This window comes from Protopterus annectens, chromosome 7.part1 (genome assembly GCF_019279795.1).
Source record: "Protopterus annectens isolate FY-2018-M chromosome 7.part1, PAN1.0, whole genome shotgun sequence".
Classification (NCBI taxonomy): Eukaryota; Metazoa; Chordata; order Ceratodontiformes; family Protopteridae; genus Protopterus; species Protopterus annectens.
In genome coordinates, this window is record NC_056740.1 from 203457249 (window position 1) to 203472720 (window position 15472).

General features: G+C 45.5%; 1 protein-coding gene across 1 annotated transcript in view; it reads right to left on the reverse strand.

Annotated features, from left to right (window-relative positions):
- Positions 1–15472, reverse strand: part of RASSF1 (Ras association domain family member 1) — a 1450617-nt gene that overhangs the window by 1060348 nt on the left and 374797 nt on the right. The gene's annotated exons all lie outside the window — the stretch shown is intronic.

A 15472-nucleotide genomic window follows, 5' to 3' on the forward strand; every position in this document is an offset into this window, starting at 1 on the left:
GCAACCAGCACACACATTCATTATAATGCCCTGGGCATCACATATGACCTAGCAGTTGATGGAGGGGATGCCCCTGCGGTCGATGTAGGCCCTACCCTGCTCACCGGGTGGTGCTTTGATGCATAAGTGCGTGCAGTCTATAGCACCCACTACCTCAGGGTAGTCTGCTATTTGGTGGAAGAGACGCATATTGCTGGTCAACACCTCACATGTGTTGAGGAAATATACATGCTCAATGGCATGTGCTGACATAGCATCCAGGAACTGGTGTAATACTCTGGATGCTGATGCCTGTGAGATCCCCATGATATCCCCAGTTGTGCATTGGGAGGTACCTGTGGCTAGTATACCTAGGCCTACACATACCTTGGTACCTACTGGGATGGGTTCCCCTCGGCCAGTTTGATGTGTCAGTTGTGGCCGGCACAGCTCAACAATTTGCTGTAGGAGGTCTCTGTCCACCCTATAGCGCTCCACTATCTCCAGCTCATGTAGCCCCTGGTAGGATACCCTGAGTCTGTACACTCTTCTCTGTCTCCTCACTGTCGGTTGTTTGGCAGCATTCACATCCTCACCACCCTCAGCCTCTTGCACATGTTGTTCTATGTTGCCTGCTGCAGCCCTTCTCATTTTGTAGGTTTGCTTGATAAAGTTTCTCCGCTTGTATACACTGGTGGTGTAGAGTGTGGAAAAACCAGAGGGGAAGGTGTTTGCTTAGTTTATAGTAGTGTTCTGGGCTGGGCTGGTCTGCTACCTCTGTAATTGGCTGATCCTGTTACATTTCACCTGTCAGCTCAACTAGTTCTCTTTGATTACTTTCCTACTGCTGTTACCCCTTCCGATTGCCCTAGGCAGGTTTAGACACACCCATAGCTTAGCCATGTTAAGCTGGGAGCAATCCCGAGCCACAGGTCTCCAATCCACTTACTGTATGCCTGACACACCCCCCATGATGTCACCTATATCCAAGTCTTGCACCTGGCTATCTATACTCTTACACTCTTGGGACCTGCCTCACACCCTGGGGAAAACTGGGATTCACTATCCTTCACCTCATTTGCATAGGATTGCCTGCTAATGCATAGTTACATGTCCCATACTGAGCCTCCCCTAAACTAACCACTGCTTACCATCGTGAAATCCACACACACCTGCTTACAACAGCTTAAAAGTGCCTTACTCGCTCTGTATCCAATGGCCCTTGTTCTGCCCAGCAACAAGATAACCGGCCTTTGCAAGGCTCGAAACCAGGACCCTGCACACCACAGCCGATGTGCTTTACCACTAAGCCATGGCAGATCTACAGACATCATTTGTTATCACGAACATATCATCCAGCACAGTCATTCAACAGTATAGGACATGTATTCCATTACATAGATGTATGTGTGTTAATGTCATATATATATATATATATATATATATATATATATATATATATATATATATATATATCCCAAGAACAAACCTCATGACACCAAAGCATTAGAAAAGAATGAAAAGGTAAACACCAGCAGCTCCTGTATTATGTACTGGTGTTAATCCCAGGGCAAGTGTGTTTCTGTCCGACACATGGGCTCAGACTGTATTCTGGGTAATATTAGGGTTGCTGACTTTACTCACCAGGCCTATTGCCAAATGTATGGGTATGTCTTGCCAACCCAGTCTCTTGGCTGATTGTGACTTATATGGCCACTATATAGGGAAACTACAAAACACGCTCCTCAACACATCCAGTGGCTAGACACTCACAGCCTCCAACACATAGGGTATGACTAACAAACATACACCTGCTATGCCTTGTAACAGAACACCTACCTGACTACTTTAACACACTACAGCATTACACAGTTACAGAACGCACTACCAAGATTACTGGGTCACAGCAATCCCAGAGGTGTATTCCTAGGTGGGTGACATCATCAGCCTTGCCAAAGTTGAGTATAGGAATTGTACGGAGTATGAGTACTCTAAAAAGCATTGTTCTGTCCACCGGCAGACGGACCACACAGACACACACTTGGCATGTCTGGGATTAGAACACTGACCTAACTTCTTTATCACACTACAGCATTACGCAGTTGTAGAACACGCTATCGAGATTACTGGGTCACATTAATCCCAGAAGTGTATTTCTAGGTGGGTGACATCATCAGCCTTGCCAAAGTTGAGTATAGGAATTGTACGGAGTGTGAGTTCTCTAAAACGCATTGTTCTGTCCACCGGCAGATGGAAACACACACACTTGGCATGTCTGGGATTAGAACACCAGCTTAACTACTTTATCACACTACAGCATTACGCAGTTACAGAACGCGCTACTGAGATTACTGGGTCACAGCAATCCCAGAGATGTATTCCTAGGTGGCTGACATCATCAGCCTTGCCAAAGTTGAGTATAGGAATTGTACGGAGTGTGAGTACTCTAAAAAGCATTGTTCTGTCCACCGGCAGACGGACACACAATCACACACACACACACACACACGCCGGTGATGGGATCAGAACACCTGCCTATCTACAGATCACTATTACAGTACTACGCAGTTACGAGTTGTGCCACAGAGATTACACATTCCAAGGCAGTCATCATGGCCTTCTAGGATTGTGGACATCAACAGGGATGCTGACAGTTAAGATGTACATAGCTGTGAACATGTGTGTTTAATGTAGGAGTCCATCCTGAACATGAGTATGCCCTTGTGTGGAATGGACGACTACTATCACTATACAGGGTTACAATGGCCATGCTCAATACACATAGAAGCACATAACTTACACAAAGTGTCAGTGGGCATGCTCACACACTTAGTAGCACAGGGCTGTTTGGAATGCACTATGAGTCCAAATACACAAGGTTATACTGGGCATGCTCATACATTTAGTAGCACTGGGCCGTTTGGGATGCACTCTGATTCTAAACATGGAAGGCCACAGCAGCCATGCTCATACAGTTAGACGTACAGAACATGTTGTAATGGTGAATGTGTTAATAATTGTCATTGTTAGCAGGAATGCTGCACTACATGTATCTGACACTGGTCATCTACACAACATCTGCTGCTGTCCGTCACCTTAGATGTATCAGTCTATACCAAGCACAATACTACCACTCACAGTGATTTCATGCTATGAATGGCAACTGCTTGACCAACACAATGAGCCAATGTCCTGCTGTAATTACGAGGTTGTCCAGTGTCTGTCAGTCTGGGATGACATGACTGACAGAAGACAAGCCTTTGTCACAGATCACATGCATCCATGATTCAAGGGAGTGGTGATAATACCTTGTTCGCATTTGCCCATATAGTGCCATTCCAAGGCAAATGACCTACACACAGGATAACACCCTGACACCTAGAAGACAATTGCATTGTATGCTTATGCTAACCAGTGCTAGATGTGTTGCTGTCGTAATCACAGCTGCTCACTGTTGAACCTACAATGGGGAATACTGACATCTGTGCAGTGAGGAACACCTGGCTGAAGGCTCTGTAGTGCACAATAGCACTACCACCATATAACTCAGAACCAGACATGTGGGCCATAACACTGGTACGGACCACTCCAGGTGGTGGTGTCCCCACATTCATAATGGCTACTCACATGTACAGACCAGTACTCCAACATAAGTCATCACAGATGAGCCAGGTGCAGGTCACAGTGTCAAAAGCTGCATTCTTGGATGTAATCCTCAGACAGCAACATGTCCTCAGACCACCAACACACATCCATACATGTGGTATGACATTTAATGGTACAACACCAAGTAACCTTTGACTGGTGGACTGTACATAGCCCGACAACAACTGTGCAGAGTACCCATGTACTGGCACAGTTGCATTATGTGTTATGCAATGCAATGTTACCACTGTTTGTAACCAGGTCTACTGTACACATTCCAGGGTCCCGCGGATATTGACAGCATTAACAGGTGACTGTTGCTGTGCACCATTCAGTGTGTACACAGCCTGACATGAAGCTATGATTGTACGAGATGTTTATGTGGGGAGTAGATTGTTTTGACATTTGTGTAGGATATAACCTGGAATGTGGACAGGTCCCACGCAGCCTGTATGTATGGAATTAGAGAGTGCAGCTTGTACCTGCAAATTTGTTATTACAGGGGCTCTGTAGTGTACATGGATATATGAATGTGTACCTGTTGGGGGGGGGCAGTGTGTTTATGTTATCCAAGACCCTATCTGGCTGAACAGGTGCTATTTCCGTAGGTGCAGTACTTCTCATGCTATAGTGCTGTGAAGAACAGCAGGTCTTGTTACCATTATGTTTCATGACACAGCTATGGAATCCTCTGTGTTTGGCCTCATAATATGTGGATGATTAGTTTCACAGTAGCTCTGCATGGCATTATACGGTGTATCTGCATCCATTTACGATCCATCCATCTACTTCCACTCATGTGTGTTGACTCTTGCAACAGTTACTACCTTCATAGGTTCATAGGTTCATAGGTTTATACTAGGCTATCTGCCCTAAGGCATTTATAAGCCTAGCCCAAATTTTTGTGGCTTACGCCACCTTATATGAAAAATACTGTGCCCATTAGTTTGTTGTGCCTCTGTCCAGCAGTGACACAGAGATGATTCCCAGGATAAACCTACGATCTCCCATCCACAGGTCAAGATTTCTCTTGAACAGAGCCAGTGAGGTGCTCTGCCTCACATGGATCGGGATTTTATTCCACAGCATAGGGAGTCTCTGAGTGATAATCTATCCCTCCAGCACGTCCTATTTATATCTGTGCTAAGGTTTAAGTCGCTTGCTCTAGTGGTTTTGGTGGATTTGGATTTTTTGAGGTGGAGCATGTCCATTAATTCCAGGTTGGACATGGCCTTGTATGTCAGGCACATGTCACCTCTGAGCAGACGGTATGCAACTGAATAGAGCTGGAGTTTCTACAATCTGGCAGCATATGACAGATTTTGGAGTCCCTTTATCCTTTTGGTGAGGAACTTTTGGGGTCTCTCCAATTGCTGCAGATGTCGGGTGAGATACATCCCGAATGGGGCATTGTACTCGATCATTGGTCTGATAAGTGAAGAGTACAGGGGAACAATGATCTCACTAGATCTGGATGTGAATCCCTTCATGATCAGGTGGGCAATGTAGAAGGTCTTTCTAACCACTTTAGCAAAGTGAGTGTCAAAAGAAAGGCCACTGTCAACCTGGGTCCCCAGGACCCTGATAACCTCTTCTTTGCTTAGTGGATTGCTACCTATATGGTAGCTTGGGGTTACCTTGTTTTTCCCGAAGGGTATGACTATACATTTTTTGGCGTTTAACTTCAGGCCATGGCTCGACACCAGCTATCTGTTTCCATGAGTCCCTTCTGAAGGATATCCGTGTCCGATGCACTTTCCACTATAGCGCCCAGTTTGCAGTCGTCTGCAAACTTTGTCAGCCAAAGTCCTCCCATGTTGGCCTGTACTTCTGAGAAGTAGATGCCGAACAATAGGGGTACAGTTTAAGGCAGGGTACCACTGGTCTGCCTTCATGTTTGCGTTTGTTTGAATCCTGTTTCTGTTTCAGTGGCATGATCACTGCACATATGTGAGTGCCTAAAGTGCATTTGTGTAGGACCCAGCATTTGCACATGCATTGTACATCTGCATGGGTGCCATGACAGTCACCACTTCACTCTTAAGGAGCATAACATTGGCTTTGAAGTTTGACCATGTGTGGCATACTGTTAGCCCTGTTGGTGTGATTATGGTGATCCAGGTCATTGGTGTTGATGACATCGAACATGCATTGTTGTGTTGGTACATGATGAGTCTTCCCGGTTCATAATGGGATAGCTGAGTGGCCATGATTATGGTTTCCAGTCTCAAAACTGGTATTCCCCATTACAGCACAATGACAGTTGGGATTTCTGAGGCATGGTGGATGATCAGTCACAAGGTGCAATTTGGATTATACTTTGGCACAAAGGTTGTTGCTCAGCATAATGCATCTTACGTTGTGCAAGTGCAACTTGTGTGGGGGTGTACATATCCCTCAGGAAGTTGGACACACCTGTGGCCCATGTGTTCCAATAAAGGATGTTGGCCAAGAGGTGAGGTATGTGTTATAACATGGTCATGCAGAGGTGCTGTCCAAAGCGTTGCACCATATCTCAATCACTGCACAGATATGTTCTCCGTGTTTCAGATTGCCGTAATTGAGTCCATATTGAGTACCTGATTTGTATCATTGAGTAGCAAGACCCACCATTTATTTCTTGGCTGTCCCTGTTGCACCAGTGGACTTTCACTTGAACCTGGCATGATGAGGGCACTATAGGGGAAGCATGGTCCGTTGCCAGTATCCAGATTCTCAGGGGTGACAGGTGCAGGCCCTGTCCGGTAAAGCATCATGGTCTGTCAACCATGTTATCCCAGGCAGAGAGATGCTGGATACTCTTTGAATTACACCAGTACATTTCACGATTGTGTGATACAATTCTTGTCCCTGTACTGCTGCATCATTCTGCCCACTGGCAGAATGCCACCCAGGACTTGAGACATACCTGCATGGGCTACAAGACCTGACAGTTCCTACATGTGTTTCCATGCAGTCCAGGCTACTGCATCACAGGTCCTGCACAACAACATAGCATATGCCAGAGACGTGTATAGTTCTAAAGGTGGTCGGAGTGTATGGGTATGTGGCTAATCATGGCAGACAGGCAGTTGACAGTATGTTTGCCCACATATAGCTTGGTGTGTAACATAGTGATAGGGTTTGCATTCACAAATGAGTACTGTTGGCCATGTTTCCGGCCACATGTTCTAAGGTGTGACACAATTATGCAAACTATGTCGTACAGTCTTTGTATTCTGTTGTCTGTCTATTCTAACTTGGGAGGCCTCTTGCTTGGCCAGATACTTAGAGGCCTCTGTGGATGTGTGTGATATCTGGTGGAATGTGGGTGTGTCCTTACTGTGTTCTGGTAAGGGTATGTGTTGATTGTGGTGATGAGATGCATGTATTAACCTACACCTCTTGACTGTCTAGTCCAGTCATGGGTGTAGTATGGACTGCCTCCAAGATCACCCCTGTAGCTGCATCCCAGACAATGCGTGGGGTGTGGTGTTAGGTGGGTTTGGCAGTGTACATGGCATAGAGATTGCATTCCCCAGGATGGCCACATACACAAAGCTGACATTAGTAAACACCAGTAGCTGACTAATGGACATGCCTGTATGAGCATTCAGTGCTACAAGTACCACGTACTGTATTTAGTATACTTACTGCTTATGAAGATATTTTAGACAGTGATGCTCACATGTAAATAGTTGCGTTATGGATATGGAAACACTAGCTATTACAGGAACATGGTAACTACCTTTAGTAGCAATCCCCTCTGAGGGCCACATCACATCCTGATAGTTGATTACTGATGATGCAAGTGTGAACAGGGCTGTATCCTTGTCTGGGTATATACTCACATACCCAGCAGAACCATGAGCTCTGTTGGGCACAGACACCCACTCCCCACACAGAGTCAAATATCAATAGACTCTGCTGCCACTATCGACATGATCAGGATATAATCAGATAGTGTACGCCATCACCTATGAAGCAGCTATTACACATGGGCAGCAGTTTCCTACATCTTACACTCCTACTGCAGATGTCACACTGGAGTTAAAGATGATATGCACCCTGTTTTATTACCAGTACTGTCAACATATTTCCAAGCAGCTGCTAGTCTGGCAATGAGAGGTTAGGCTATACAAATCTAAATGTTTAACCAGTGTGTCTCTACTGTCAACATCCACTCTATGTAGGTGTGCACATAGCCATTTGGCACAGCCCTGTAACAAGGGTCAGTACACATTTGCAGAACATGTACACATGCACAGCTGTAATTGCTTGCAAACAATAGTAGAGAAGTGGATATTAGGCAAGGTGGACTTTTAGGCAAGGCTCATAAGATAAACCCACCACCGTACATAGCACAAGTAACCAGAAACTCAGGGTATTGCTACTCAATGCCAGAAGTCTAAACCTCAAATTGCACACACTCGAGGCACTCCTCAGTATGGAGAACATCGCTATCTGTGCAGTAACAGACACCCAGTTTAAGGCTCCAGAGAGCATCCGAGCACCACTAGGCTATAACTCATACCACACCTTTCGGCCACAGAACCCGAACCGGAACACAAAAGGTGGGGGTGTATCCATATTCATCAAGGATACTCACACCTCCAGGTTAGTGGCGCAGCACGATGCATCAGAGATCATCCAAGTGCAACTGACAATGAGCAACACTGCAATCCAAATTGTAGCTTGCTACAGATCACCCACCATGACCCAGGACCCACATTCCGCATTTCCGGGGACACTGGGAAATATGCGGGTCCTACCAAACACCCTAATACTGGTTGATTTCAACTACTCAAACATTAACTGGGAGAACTACTCAAGTACTAACTCCCTTGCCCAGCGCTTCCTAGAATTTCTCAACTCAAACGCCCTGGAACAACTGGTCTACACCCCCACCAGAGGGAACAACATATTGGACCTGGTTATCTCCAACATGGGCGACCGGTGCTCCACGCCCGATGTCAACCCCTCGCTGGTTAGATCAGACCATAGACTAATCACTCTGGATATTCACATTCCGCCCACAACCCCAAACAAGGAAACCACCATGAAAATCTTTTCCAAAGCTGACTTCATGTTGCTTATGCCCGAGGTGGAATGGTTCACAGCCCCCACACCAATGGTAAATGCTGTCCAAGATGCTGAAACCTATACAAAGGCACTCTATGATCATCTGCAGGAATGCATGGATCGTGCTATCCCAAGTCAAACCTAGACTCACTCCTCCAAGAACAGGAAACCGGTCTGGTGGACCCCTGCCATACACAGGCTCTACAATAGTAGGAGGTAACTAGTACAGATAAAAGTGGAATCCCTAGAAGGACAGACACCCCTGATCAGTATCAGCAGGAAACTATGATTCCTCATGAAATCATCCAAGGCTAGCTTCAAAAGACAATTTCCCAAGGACCCTACAGACAACCACAAAGCGTTCTTTAGCTATGTCAAGAACCTAAGTGGGAACTCTCAGATCTGCTCTGAGTTGGTGCAGACTGGCACAAAATACACTGAACCGACTGATATTGCCAACATTTTGTCAGAAAGGTTCAGTGAAAACTTCACACCCCTCTCAACCCCTAAATGGCCCCTAACTATACCAGAAGAATATACGGCCCCAGCAATCACCGACACACAGGTTAAAATAGCCCTATCCAAAGCCACAAATACAGCCTCAATGGGACCGGATAGTGTCCCAGGCTGTGTCTTACAAGAGCTCCAAATGAACTAACCCCTCACCTAAACACACTGTTCAAACACAGCCCCTCTACAGGCTACATAACCACAGAGTGGTGCACAGCAACAGTTCTCCCACTCCACAAAGGTGGCACCGCAACGGACCCTGGGAACTATTGCCCTATAAGCCTGACTAGCCTGGTCTGCAAGGCTATGGAGCACATCATCATGGAACTCATGAACAGAGACATTGGGAACCTCCAGACACTTGTCCCAACCCAGGTCTGCTTGATTGAGTGCAGATCATGCCTACTGAACCTGTTTGACATCTTACAGTCACCTAGACTTTAGGTGTGGGGTGTGGTAGTTCACACATACTACCTGGACCTCACCAAGGATTATGACACCATTCCTCACTCAGGTATTATTTATAAACTCACCAGCCAGTACATGCACCCATACATCACAGGTTGGATTGCCAACAAGCTTACACACAGAACCCACATGGTAAGCCTAGCAGTCTCCAGGTCCAACTCTTAACGAGTCTCAACTGGTGTCCCACAGGACTCAGTCCTGGGACCCCTACTGTTTGCCATATACTTCTTACAGGTACAGGCAAACACAGGTGGACTACTGCAGACCGTGTTTGGCAATTACTGCAAACTGGGAGCCATAATTGACAGTCCAGCTGTCACAGACGTCCTTCAAGGGGCCTCACATAGACCAACACAGTCATGGCCTCCAGCTAAAGGCCACAAACTGCATGGTCATTCCATGTTGGGAAAACTAAACACCTACATATTAACACATGAGTGGCAGCCACTTTAATACAGATGAGGTAATGGGTATGTGGGGACTACATTAGATAGTGATCTCTCCTTTGACAATCATATCTCCAAAATAATTAGGACATCCTTCTGTGTAGGCCATCTGATTACTTAAGGGTTCGCATCTAGACATACTGAGGCTATCATGCCCCTTTACTCATCACTCATCAATTCCATCATTGAGTATGATAACTCATTTGGGATGTACCTCAGAAGACACATCCAACAGCTGGAGGATCCACAAACATACCTCGCCAAGAGCATTACTGGCCTCAGACATGTGCCCTATGCTGTCAGACTGCATGAACTCTTGCATTACTCAGTGGCATCTTGTTTACTCAGAGATGATCTTTGCTGCCCAACAAAGCCATGTCCAAGTCAGGCTTAATGGATATGCTCCACCTATGGGAATCCATGTCACAGTGAGCCACACACTGTAATGAGCTAAACCTTGCCACAACCATAACTGGAAGATGCTGGAGTGACAGATTCCTGTCAGAGATGTTCCCCATGCTTTGGAACTACATCCCTGATTACATTATACGGAGCCCCTCACTAACACACCCGGGAAACCTTGCAAAGTGGATGGGGAACAGTGGGTACACCCCAGGGATCCTGCAATTGGCTCTGCTCCACAGAGGGACAGTTAGTTAATCAATGGGGGGGTGACAACTGACACATTTTGGCTAGGCATATGAATGGCATCGGGCAGTTAGCCAAGTACCTACCTATGTACCTATGAACCCATACATACAGTATCAGCACATGCCGATAGCTTGATTTACTGTTCAGGTGTTGACTTACCTTGCTCCAATACCGGTTGTGTGTGCAATAGTTGAGGGCTGCCTATGTAGTATGCACACAGTAGACCACCTATACATGACAATTTACAGGTGGTCTTGTGTGTTTGCCATCCATGTTTACTGTGTGTGCAGGTGGAGGTCAGTGTGTGTGCTATACGTTCCCTCTTTGCCAAGGCATGGGCATACTGGGAACGTCACCATCTGCCTACTGGGGCTGGCTCAGGGTGTTCGTGGTCTGAGTACCTCTGTGCCTGTGGAGCCCTTGGCAACGGTGGTGGGCTGTGAGGGCCTTCACTATTCTGTCCCTGCTGCAGCTGTTTCCACAGGATCATATTGTGTAGCATGGCACATACTATGAAGATGTGGGCACACGTGCCTGGAGAGTACTGCAAGGCTCCACCAGATATGTCCAAGCAATGAAACTGTGATTTCAGCATCCCAAACACACGCTCTACGATGATTCTGGTTTGTGCGTGTGCCTCATTATGGTGTTCTTGCATGGGTGTGTGTGCATTACTGATGGGAGTCATCATCCACGGTTCCAGTGCATAGTCAGCATCCCCCACCAGGTGGCCATATGGGATGTCCCCCCTGGCAAATACCTGATACAGCTGTGAGGCATGCCAGATGTGGGAGTCGTGACAGCTTCCAGGGCTGCCAGCACACACATCCATTGCACATGACCTGGCAGTTGATGGAGGGGAATCCCTTGCTGTTTATGTAGTGCCTACCCTGCTCACCGGGTGGTGACTTGATGTGTATGTGCGTGCAGTCTATTGCACCCAGTACCTCCGGGTATTCTGCCACACGGTGGAAGAGACACATATTGCTGGCCAACTCCTCCTGCATTTGGGGGAAGTATATGTGCTCATTGGCATGTGGTAACATGGCATCCAGGAACTGGTGGAGTACCCTGGATGCTGATGCCTGTGAGACCCCCAGGATATCCCCAGTTGGCCTTTGAAAGGTACCTGTGGTTAGTATTCTCAAGCTTACACATACCTTCGTGTCCACTGGGATGGGTTCCCCTCTGTTATTTCTGGCTCTGAGGCATGGCCGGCACAGCTCAACAAGTTGCTGTATGGTGTCCCTGTCCACCCTGTAATGCTCTACTATCTCCAGATCATTTAGCCCCTGGTAGGTTACCCTGGGTCTGAACACTCTTCTCCTTTTCCGGTGCCTGAGGTGGTTGTCAGCATCTTCCTCCACATCACCTTCAGTCTCCAACACATGCTGGTGAATCAAAGCTGTGGCAGCCCCTAACATGTACATTTTAAAATTTCCCCCGTCTGTTTACACCGATGGTGCAGAGTGTATGGGAATACACAAGTGTGTGTGAGGTGCTTTCACACTTTATACTATTGTGCTATGGATGCTGCTGATGTCATTGGGTGTGTATGTGCAATTCCAGCTGCAGGGTATCTTAATTTTGGGTTTTACAGCAAGTGCTGCAATTGTGGGGCCTTTGGTGTCGAATTATGCTTGCCTGCCATGATTTATCTGTTGACCTATAATTCACTTTTCAACCCGAATCCCCTCCCATTGACAGGCATGCATCCAGCTGCCGGCTTTCTTGTTTTGTACTTTCCCTACCCAGGAATGTGTTGCGAAATGTGTTATGTAGCTGATCTACTGCAATTTTGCTTTGTTCTGCTGTGACAGTTCTGTTTTCTTTGCAGTACGGCACCTCCCCTTTTCTGTTCTGCAGGTAGCTGCTAGCAGCCTTGTTAGCTGTTGTCAATGGCCCACTGTGGGTTCCTAGGTGTTACTCATTTGTACTCCTATTTCCATGCTGCAGCATTTCCTTATCTTTTACCCATATCCTTCCTGTTTCCACTCTGGTGTGCGCCACGCACAGACGTTTACCGGGTTTACAGGGCATTTACATCCACGTTCACATGCACATTCGGTTACCTTGTGTGCTCTCAGCTAAGCAAAGCTATGGCTATTTCAACACACCCCTATCCTGCAGCTTTGCTTAGCAACAGGCAAACCGGGTTCGCAATGCTCTAATGTGCTTACAGCAATGGCGACACACCCCTCTCTTGATGTAATTTTTATCTCAAGGGCTCACCTCGGTGTTATAACGCTATGCTGTTTTGTACATCCTTACACCAGCAGGAAATCTGCAATTCACTATTACTCCTCTCATTTGCATGGCATTGCCTACTAATTCCTAGCTACTGCGCATAACAACCCTTGCCCCTTAGCAACCCTTGCGCCATGAGTATGGTGTAGCATGCCTGCCATTGACTATTATGTGGAAATCGTGATATGTGTTTCATTGCAGTTTTATTTTATATTTTTATATTTTCCTTGCGATCCCCTTCGCGTTAGTGTGGGCATAATATTAAATGTCCTATTTCATATTTTGTGCATGTTGATTTATGCCAATGGCTATATATTTAGCCATTGGCATATATTAACGGTATAATACATGTGTTTGGTCCACTGTCATGGTTCCAATTTTATGTTTGAAAAATGTAAACCGTTTTTTTTCGGTTTACATTTCTGCATGCTTACACTATACCTGCACCACTTCCTGAATTGCTATATACCTTCATTTGCATGCTTCACTGCTGCACATGGGGTGATTAGCATACAGGTGCCGGGAGCTGTGCGGGCATAGCGTACGCAGGTTGTACATGTGGAAACAGCTCGTACCTGAATCGCTCGGTGGCCATATTTGGTGTTAGATCGCCGATGCTACGCCTGCACCTGGTGCAAGCTTCATGAATCCTGGGGAATGTCTATATGACAATCCCCAAGCTTTGGATATGGCAAACAGATTAGAGTTTGAAACCCATTTATTTCTGAGATAGATAACGTCAGCTGGTAAAGATCACAGCCCTACTTCTGCTTCTTCTTTTTCTTTTGGCCGCTCCCATTAGGGGTCACCACAGCAGATCATCTGTTTCCATTTCTTCCTGTCTTCTGTATCTTGCTCTGTTACACCAACCACCTGCATGTCCTCTCTTACCACATCAATAAACCTTATCTTAGGCCTTCCTCTTTTCCTCTTACCTGGCAACTCCATCCTTAGCACCCTTCTCCCAATATACCCAGCATCCCTCCTCAGCACATGTCCAAACCAACATTATCAACCCTCTATGGCTTTGTCTCCAAACAGTCCAACCTTAGCTGACCCTCTAATATACTCATTTCTAATCCTGTCCATCCTTGTTACACCCAATGCAAATCAACATCTTTAACTCTGCCACCTCCAGCTCTGACTCCTGTGTATGACTTGCATTTTCACTCTGTCATTGATTTAGTTATGTTTGTAGTGTTAAAATGTGTGTAATATTGTTTCAGTAAACTTTCACGAAAAAGGTCTGTCCTTACCTTTTCCAAAAATTATTTAGATCTTTTTCTACTTTTCTATATTGAAAGTGACATGTTCTGAGGATGCTTGGAAGCAAGTTCGCTGGGGTAAAATAGTTCTTAAATTTTGATTTCATTAGTACAAATGTCTCACAGTAAGACATCAGAAGTATTCTTACCAGTAGCAAAGATTTATACAAAGTCTGGACAGCAAGTGCAAACAGAAGTAAGCAAGTTGAGTAGAAGTTGCCTCACTCAGTCAAAAAAGCACAAACTATAATAGTACATGTGAAATCTAAAGACCACAAACATATGTAGATGACTCTTCTTCACAAAGAAATGTAAAATATGCAACATTTACACCACTATAAGGCAACTTCTTGCAGGTGGATGGAAGAAGGAACTGCTGTGGGTTTGGGCATGCCACTTACACACACAGTCACAATGAAGGTGCTCATTTAGTGGAGAATGTGCCTTACGTAAGCTGCTATAAATAAGAAAGTGTGCTGGAAGCTATACTGTACAACCAGATGACACATTTCTGTTTGTTATCACAGCTGCATGAGCCTTCTCATTTTAAGTCAAGTATTTACAGAAGCTGATCATACCTGTGCAGTCTGACAAATACAAAATAATTATATTTATAATAAAAAGGTTACCTGCTTCAAAATTGCTTCTGGCTGTAGCAGTTCATTCAAGCTGATCAAAAATATCCATCATATTGTGATTTCAGACTGATTAAAATGCAATAAAAAGTAAAAAAAAACATCCATTCAAAGCAGCAAAGGAAGGAGCAGAGACACACTAGGAGAGTGTACTTTTAATTTCCTCTGCATTGGCCACTTTGGAAACATTTAAAGATGCACACTTGACATTCCTTGTAGTTCAACCAGACCATTATAGAAGTTCCTCAGGGGGAGGAATAAAGGAAACTAGTTTCAGAAAAAAACAGACTTCCGTGAGAGAAACAATAGAGCACATGACCCCAAAAATATGCACAGAGAAAACTGGTTAGAAGGCATCTGTAATATGCCACTACCACATGACTGATCTGTACTGATTTCTAGCAACAAAACAGTAAAAAAATATTTGTAGCACATACATGCAAGGATTCAAACACACATGCACATTTATGTTAACAAGGATGACATGTAACAGAAAGACGTCTGCCCTAAGTCTCCTCAGTAACAGCACAGCAGTTTCCATTTTAAAAGGGAGCTAAAAGGTAGA